Source organism: Heloderma suspectum, chromosome 11 (genome assembly GCF_057233095.1).
Source record: "Heloderma suspectum isolate Gila_16-S chromosome 11, 16-S_ref, whole genome shotgun sequence".
NCBI classification, from domain to species: domain Eukaryota; kingdom Metazoa; phylum Chordata; class Lepidosauria; order Squamata; family Helodermatidae; genus Heloderma; species Heloderma suspectum.
Window position 1 is genome coordinate 14,146,230 of NC_139468.1, and position 9,589 is coordinate 14,155,818.

Sequence of the window (9,589 nt, forward strand, 5' to 3'; positions counted from 1 at the left end):
CAAATCAAGTTGTACGTGCTGCGGAACTCTGTCGAGCCAAAAAAGAACCGGATTCCCCAGCGTCAGGCGTCCCTCCGTTGTAACCATCTTTTGATGTACAAGTTGAGCAGGCATCACAATGTGTGTGTGTGCATAGAAGCAAACAAGCAGGCAAGCAATGCTAGACCCAAAGCAGCAAAATACGCTTTGAATTATGAAAACAATCTATTTCTCTCCCTCTTCCTCTGCAAAAAACCCTGTTAGCAGTTATTCTGGGCCAGCAAAACTGGTAGGTTGGATATGACTTAAAGCACATTCTCTCTTCCTTCCTCCTTTAATCCTGAAAACAACCCTGCAAAGTAGGCTAGATTGAGTGAGGGCGTGACTGGCCCAAGGTTAGCCAGTGCGTTTCACGGCTGAGTCAGGATTTGAACTTGGGTTTCTCTGGTCCTAGTTTGCCACTTCGATCGCTACACACACTGGCTGTAGGGGCCACTAGATCTGGGTGCTGGCAACCTGGTGGTCTCCGGATGTTTTGGACTACAACCTCTGTCATCCCCAGCCAGCATGGCCAATCGTCAGGGATGATGCGGGTTGTAGTCCACAACATTATGGAATGCTCTGGATTGCCTACCCCTGCCTTAGCACTTTGCCATTTCATTCCCACCTACTTCTGTTGCATGTGTTGATCACATCTTGGAATCTTCCCAGAAAAGCGGGGGGGGGGGGCTTGACAGAGTCACCTTTCTCCCTTGCCAACATCAGTGGCAGCTCTGAGAACAAGGCAAAGAGTGAGCTCTCCCCGAAAGCTCCCGTGCTAGTCTGCACCTGCTATGCCCAAGAAACCACTGGATTCTGCAATCTCTACAGCAGCCCTGATGGACTAAGATGGATGACAACAGTGGACACGTCCAGCTCTGTGAAGGCTGCCTGGGTCTTTTGTTGAATCAAAGCAACAGCCAAGGTGTAACCTCAGCACCTGGACCGATGAGAAAGATGAAGAAAACTTAATCCTGCCCACTAAGATGCCAAAGGGGGCAGCCACAAGCCATCACTGCAGATGAAGAAATACTTGGGCTTGTTTGGAAGAAGAGGCTGATGTGGAGTGCGCTTATCAAGCAATGGAAAGACAAGGCAGTGGAAGAAGCACTGGGGATGGGAGAACCAGCAATTCTCTAGCTCTCCAAAAGTCTCTGAAAATCACTTTGAAGCTCATTTTGGCTCTCTCCCATTTTATTTTTTGGCTTGTTTTTTGCCCCGTGCAAATGGGAAAAGTGCGCATTTCTCTGTGTATTTTTCAAATGAGTCATGATTTTAATGCTGTTTGTGTGGTGTACTGTGTTTTATATAGGTTCTTAGCTGTCCTGAGCTCTTTGCGGGCAAGGGTGGGATATAAATTAAATAAACAAACTGATTTGTTCCAGTTAAAATCTTGCATCTGTGGTCCCCAACCCTGGTTACGCTTTACCCCCTGACCCAGGGGTTGCATAGGTGCTTAGACCACTAAAAACTTGCACCCCAGACCACTTTGGCAGAAGATGGGTGTATTGCTCCTTTGCATTGAGCATTTGGGAAGCATTTCAGACCTGGGGTGCCTACATCTTAATTCCGTCTTCATGTTTCCTGCCCTGCTTTTTCCCGCACCCCACAAACCCACCACTGAATATGTAATTTATTTTAAATTCTTTCTGAGACTAATGGGATATGGTCTGGCCTCGAAGCTACATTTAAGAGCAGTGCTTTTAATGGAAGAAGCTGGATGTTGCACGACAGATACCCGTAAAGCAAAGCGACTCTTTATGAACCACTGTTTTTGCTGGAGGCTCTTTGTAAATTTAATAAGGATGTCACCCTAACATAAATGGTTCTGCTTGAGAAATATGCCTTTCCCTTATCTTCTCCAAACTTTCTGGCTCAGGTTTTCAGCCTGCTTGGGCTGCTTTAATGTTTTTTTCCCCCCGAAGTTATCCTGCTATTAGAAGGGGAGCCAGGGAAATGCATCATATTATACTGACCTGGGCAGTGGCCAAGATGCGTTCCCTCTGTGAGAGAGCTTTTAGAACTGGGGTATAAAACATCTGACCTATTGAATTGGACTGGAGTGGTGAGGACATTGCTGGTTTTATCGACGGAATCCCTCTTTTATTTAAAAGATTTCTGTCCCACCTTTCAGCACAAGCTTGCAAAGCAGCCATCTACAGGGGGATTCATATGAACACCCCAGATGCATCAACGTGTGTGTGTGTGTGTGAGAGAGTGAGGGTCATACACAGTGGCAAATGTGGCCACTTACATATTGCCCCCAAAGAGGAAAGGCATCACCAATAATGAGGACAAAAGGGATACAGATTTCGCATAACATAACTAATAGATAGCTACATTGGGAAATAATGCTATCTTTTAAATCAGGGCCGCTTCAGCCTCAGGGTTCCAATCTGGTCCCATGGTGGTCCACCATGTCTTGCCCCCTTCCCATGGCCTCACCTGCTTTCTTCCAACCACCATTCATTTTATTGTTTTCAAGCTTTTGTGCAATTCTGCCCCCCTCCCCACAAGGTTGAAATGCCTCTCCTATGGCTTAGTTACTAACAGTAAGAACTTTTAAGTTAAAATAGGCTGGCATTTTTTAAAATGTTGGGCTCTGCCTCTTGCCTTTGGCCCCACCCACCATTGGAATCTGGCCCCTGAAAACATCTCCAAAATGGAATTTGGCCCTCAGGCTGAAAGAGCTTCCACACCCTGATTTAAATAGTAATACAGTACATCTCGCCATAGTGGGGGACTTGACCAGGTGACCTCTGTGTGCCTGCTGCTCAGTCTGCTCTTATCCAGATGCTAAATGTTGATGGGCAACTCCAAGGCCCATGCTCTTCTGGCTTCTTACGGTTCTTCAGCTTTAAACTGGACTTGGATTGGACAGTCTTTAGAACAGAGGACATCTTCAAATTGAGGACTTTCCTCTGTAAAGTAGGACACTTGGCCCCAGGCAGTCACACATACTTGTAAAGGTGTGAGGCCTACAAAGGCACAGGAAAAAAGGGTCACGCTTAGAGGCCTGGAGTTTTTTGTTGGGAGGAGTAGTTTCATTTCCCTGGTTAAGTTTCAGTTTAATTTCCCCAGTTAAGTTTCATTCCTTCAGGGTTGAAACAGTACTTTCAGTTTTGAGGGAGGAGGGTACATAAAGAAAGTGAGAGAGCCAGTAAGAGCAGAGTCAGGGAGACCAGAGCCTGAAGAGGGAGCAGGAAGAAGCAGCCTGGAGAAGTCTAAGTACAGCTAGGGGAAAGGAACTTTTTTGCAACTTTTATTTTCTCTTAATGCCTTTTGTATCATTCAGCTCTATTGTGCAAATACCTTTAGTTGTAATTTGCTTGCTTTAATTTACAAGTAAACTGTTGTGGTTGAACCCTGTGTCTAGAGTGTCAGTCACCCCACATCCACAACCTAAACCCCATGTTACTGGAAAGGGGAAGGTAAAAGAAGGAAGATGGGACTCTTAAGGAGTTGCTCAGGGGGTCCAGGTCATAAGGGGAACCCCGACACTACTCATTCCTGACATCAGCCATTTGGCAGTGTGTGAAGACTCCCTATGGGAGTCTTCACACAACGTACGCATAGAGATACCTTGCAAAGAAAGGTGGCTCATGGTCCAATCAGTATCTGTTCCCATATGGAGGTTCTCTACACATGTACATTGTTGTGGCAGTAGAACCCTGCGCCCCCTCCAACTCATAAAACCTGAACTCAATGGAACTTACTTCTGAGCAGATATGCATAGGATTTTGCTGTGAAATAATTAGGAACCTCAGTCAAAACAGTGGTGAAAGCAGCAATGAAAATGGAGAACCAGCAGGAGTTAACTGCCTCAGCCATTTAAAGGCTTGGGAAAATAAAATGGCTTTCATTCAGAACCTAAACACCAGTAGAGTAGGCACTAGCTTCTTGTTCCCAAATTCCGATGATTGCGCTGAAATCTGCCATGCTACTGACGAATCCACATACAAATTACACTTACGCAGACATTCTCACAACCTGCTGCTCTCTCACAATATCTGCATTCTTACGATCCTCCATTTTCTTGCCATAACAACAACAATAAAGCAGTGTCATTCTTGCGAGTGAAATCCAGCCATGCCAGCCATCTGGAGCCTTTACACTTAAGCTAGCAAATGGGGTTCTATTGAAGGAATGGCAGGCTAACCGTAACTGGCCCAATTAGCAGACAAGATTTTCTGCAGGTAACTCACAGCTGGGGGCAGGGAAACAGAATTAAACATGGGATTTTTCCTGTGGCTTTTTGTGCTCACCTGAGATAACCCCCTACTAATTCCTCACAAACATAGCCCAGCTAGATCCGCAAGAAGCCGAATCCATTGCTGCCAATTCTTTGTTGCCCCGAGTCTTCATCACCTGGTTTTGATCTTGCATCGGAAGCAGTCGGGCCGCCTTCTCCCCCTCGAAGCCAGGCGTGTTTGTCTCAACTTTGGGTTAATAAAAAAGGATGCTACAGATACATCAAGAGTTAGGGAACTGTCGGTGGAAAGAGACATACCCCATGTGATGGGGAGAAATCTATACTCTGGTCTAATGAGCACACCAAGCAGCAGAACAAAGCTATTTAGATTCTGTCACATTTTATCTCTTCTGCACCTCCGCTTTATCAGGTTAATGCGGCGTAAGAGACCAATAACAAAAGAGGTAAGGAGCCTGCCTGGGCGACTTGCACAAGCCGCAGCCAGATTCGGCTACCGGCAGGGCAGGTGAAGGTTGGCAGAGACCCCAGGGTGGCAATCCTTTGGGAGGGGGCATACAGTATACCCTCAATGATAATAACAGTAGTGCTTAGAATTCACGTGGCAGTTCCCCCAAGCACGAGACCCAAGGATGCTAAACGTTGTGCGCGGTTTAGCATTCTTGGGTCTTGCTTTGTTACAACTGGTCCCGATTGTGTGCGGTTTAGGATTCTTGGGTCTTGCTTTGTTACAACTGGTCCTGGTTGTTCATGGTTTAGCATTCTTGGGTCTTGCTTTGTTACAACTGGTCCTGATTGTGTGCGGTTTAGCATTCTTGGGTCTTGCTTTGTTACAACTGGTCCTGGTTGTGCATGGTTTAGCATTCTTAGGTCTTGCTTTGTTACAACCAGTGCCTTTTGTACTAGTTATTTCCCCCAAGCACATCACATATTTGATCCCTGTAATGCTTTTTAGGGACTACAGATAAAGCTATCCCCCAAGGGGTGAGGCAGACGGCCAAACAGGATGTGATGCTAAGCTTGGGTATCCAGATGCAAATGAGGACCAGGCTGTTGTACCATCAACAGTTGTGTAGAAGAAGGAAATTCCCTCTTCTACACAGTTATTAAAGGCGCAGGAACCTGGACCGCCTTTGCATTAGGCCACTCCATGCTAAACCAGGGCTGGTGAACCTCTTTCACAGTAAGGGCTGAATCTCATTTTGGAGAACCTCTCAGGGCCACGTTCTAGCTGTGGACAGGGACGAAGGCAAAAAGGGCAGAACCAAAAATGCCAGCATATTTTAGCTCAAAGCTCTCATCCGTCAAAACTTGTCCGTTCATAATTTCAACTTTGTAGTGAGCCTGGATTGATATATGACGAATTTGCAATTAACTTCAGAATTGACATGTGCAGAAAAGTAGTACACGGACACCCCCCTTAAATTTTCAGCCATCCTACCACCTAGATCCCCCAGACTTACTTGAAGCAATGTCCGTAGCTGCTTCTCTCATTGCCGCCATCACTGTTGCCACAGCTCTGTCTCCGTTCTGGCTCAGGAGGAGGAGGACCCTGTGGGTTCCCTCTTCATACCAGTGATGGGCGACAGCAAGTAAACATCACATGACATCATCACACAGACAGGTCATGAGAAAACAACCAATCAGAAACTGGGACATTTCTGTCCTCCCCCCACACAGCACATAGTTAAACTATGGAACTCTCTACCACAGGATGTAGTGATGGCCACCAATTTGGATGCCTTTAAAAGGGGGTTGGACACATTCCTGGAAGAAAAGGCTATCAGTGGCTGCTAGTCTTTATGGCTATGTGCTACCTCCAGTACCCGAGGCAGTGAGCCTGTGTACACCAGTTGCTGGGGACCAGGGGTGGGAGGGTGCTGTTGTGCTCATATCCTGCTTGTGGATTCCTGGTTGACAGCTGGTTGGCCACTGTGAACAGAATGCTGGACTAGATGGACCCTTGGTTTGATCCAGCAAGGCCCTTCTTATGTTCTTAGGACATAACATGATGATATCATGCTGCACTATGCACTTCCAAACTGCAGCTCCCAAGATGCTCCTTGATGCTGTGCATATGCAAAATCTCATATACGCAGAACATGAAGCTTCACAGAAGCTTCTGCATACGCAGAAAATCTTCGAATTTTCAAATCTTTGAAGATCATGCCTGAATTAGAAAAAAAAACATCATGGAGAAACCACAATTCTTTGAAGATAATGCCTTAATTTAAAAAAACCACACCAAAGCGGGGGATAGGAGGGGGTAAAACTCAGTCTCATTTGAAGGGATAGAACAACCCCCTGCTCAATGCAGGAAGCCTGATTCCCAAGCGGTCACCCATCCAACTACTGACCAGGGCCGATCCTGCTTAGCTTCCAAGATCAGACAAGCGCACACATCCAGCTCTTTGCTTGTTGCTGAGGTAACATTGAGTGCTGAGGAAGCTATGCAATCAGTAGCCAGAAGTTGACATGGGGCTGTCGAGAGCTGTGATTAGACAGGAGGGAAATACAAACACCGCCGTATATGGACAGGCAGGGGAGGGGACTACAACCAGATATGGTAGCAAAGGCAGAAAATCAGAGCACATTAAGGGGAAATACCAGGATATCAGGGTATTGAAAGCAGGAGCACAGAAGCCGGAAATTCCGGTTCTAATTCAAGGTGGGTACTGCGTAGTGTGAAAGACGGGTGGTGAAACCTCATTGGAAGCGAAAAAACCCATAAGTGTAGATCAGCCCTCTCTCTCTCTCTCTCCCCTGCACCCACACCCGCATTTTATTCAAGGAGGCTACTCTGGGGATGCTCAGCTCAGGCTGTGGGTATTTAAAATCCAAAGGAAGCACTGGATTTCGAGTTGCATCACCTGGTAGCTGAAATGCCATGCTCAGTAACTTGCACAGCAGGCTCCTGAGCATATTATATGGCAAATTAATAGGGTTTGTAGGAGATGGAGCAATGAAGCTGTGCTCTGGGACCCAACCTTTCCATCTCAGGCTATGGCCCATGGACTCCCCCATGAAATAAATATGCATCAGCTCCCCGGCTTATTTGAGGCCAAATAGCTGTGTTCCTACAGTGTATTAAAACATCTCACGCTAGCCAAAGCTCATCTGGCATCAAAGTGGGTTGACTGATGCCCTGGCTCTTCTCCCATCTTTGTTCCTAGGCATTTGACAGCAGGTGATGGGGCTTTTAGGGCTTCTCCGCATCAGTTGTTTTATCCTGCAACTTTACCAGGATTCTGCTTCTAGATTCTTTGTGGGATTAAGATGGGCTCCTTCACACACACTTCCTGGATTCCCCCCCCCCCATAGGATTGGCTTTATCTGCAAGTCCTATATGTTTCATTATACAGCCACTAGATGGTGCTGTTTTTATAGCACCACTTCCTCTTTACATGGACAAATTTAAACCATTTCTTTTTATTACCTCATTATCTCTGTTTCAAATAAAGCCACAGAAATTATTAGAAAGCATGGGAATAGTGCTGGAGGTTGACAGCATCATATAAAGGACCCACAAACTTCTGTGAGTAACCAATCTCAATCGCAGGATAAAAGCCCCATGTGGAGAAGCCCTTAAGATCTGTTACAAAGAAACATTGGAAGCTGCCTTATACTGAGTCTGACCCTTGGTCTGTCCAGCCCAGTAGTGTCGACACTGATTGTCAGTGGGTCTCTGGGGTTTTAGGCAGGATTTCGTCTTAGCTCTACCCGGAGATACCGGGGATTGAACCTGGGACCTTCTGCATGCAAAGTATGTGCTCCACCCCTTGTTTTAGTGGGTTCTGGAATTTTATTGTGTTTTTAGCTGTTTTAAATTGTTTTACATTGTCTATATGCTGAAGATTGTATATTATGTTTTTATTATGTGGCACGCTGGGTTTTAATTTTTGTGAACTACCCAGAGAGCGTTGAGTATTGGGCAAAATGGAAATGAAATGTCTCTACAAATATGACTTAAAGGGTGGCCAGCTGTCCTTTTTTACAGAGGACAGTCCTCTCTTTGAAGGGTTGCCAGAAGACCATCCTCTATTTGAAGGCATCCTATATAGAAATGAAATAAATGAAATGCCTCTACAAATATGCCTTAAAGGTGGCCAGCTGTCCTCTTTTACAGAGGACAGTCCTCTCTTTGAAGGCATCCTGTATTTGAAGGGCTGCCCTGTCCAATTCCAGTTTAAAAATAAAGAACCATAAGAACCGTTGCCCATCTCCAGTTAGCACCTGGACAACAGACTAGACAAGGAGGCACACAGGTCAGCTGGTTACAGAGAGGGCTTGAGCAGTGGTGGGGACAGGAGTCCTGTGCGACCCATCAACCCTTTGTTCTCTCCTTGGAAGGAGGAGAGAATGAGGGGTTGGCAGGTGACAACAGGGACTCCAGCTGCCACCATGTTGTGCAAGACGGCAGCCACCACAGCAGTGGGATGCCTTGTGCTGCTGGCTGAGTGCCATGGACCGTCCAGCAGCCCACCGTGCATGGTGAACAGGGTTGGGTGGCCAGCGGGGGTCTGGTCAGGGTGCGCAGGGCACGCAGTGGTGAGTTTGCCCATCCCTACTGTCAGGAATGCCTAGGCGGCCTCTCTCAGTATATTCCAATAGCCAACTCAAGACACAGACGAAAGGGAATTCTTTTCAAAGCTTTAATCCCATTACAGCTTAATGACTCTTTCAGATGCTAATCACCAGCAGCTAAAGCAAAGAAACAGCAGCGTGGACTACGCTTCAGGCAGGCAGTTGATCCCCGTTTGAAAGAGAGTCACTTGAAGACCCAGAACTTATGGGCTAGGGAGAGATCCTCCCTCTTTCCCTTGGGTCCATGGGAGGCGGCCATTGCTTGCACACCAAACGGGCGCTATGCCTCCTTTCCACGCCCTCCATCACTTGTCGCTCTTTGCGTTTGCATCGAGCGTCAAGCAAGCCCCGTTCCCACACTTTCTCACTGTTAGGATCACTATCTATCGCTGGAATGCCGGCAGGAGGAATCTCTGCCAGGTGCTGAGCCTGTGAGGGATGAGCTGGCTCCACTCCCACGGATGGCTGTTTCTCCTCAGAATCAGAACTGCTCTGGGGCTCTCTGGGCTCAGTTTCCACCCTGACACCTACCATGAACACAGCCTTGGAAAATAAAACCCTCAGTAGGAGAAGGGTGTTACAATCTCGGGAACCTAAGGGTGAAACAACATCGTAAGCATACTGCATAGCTGGTAGTATGGGGTGGAAAGCCTATTTGGTTCTGGGTTCCAAATTCTTCGCCTGCCTGCTCTGAGACCAATAAGGTGGTCCAGATGATGTCAGAGGGCGGGGTCACACCATGAAGCCCCTCCACTTCCTGCTGGATTCATCTGTTGC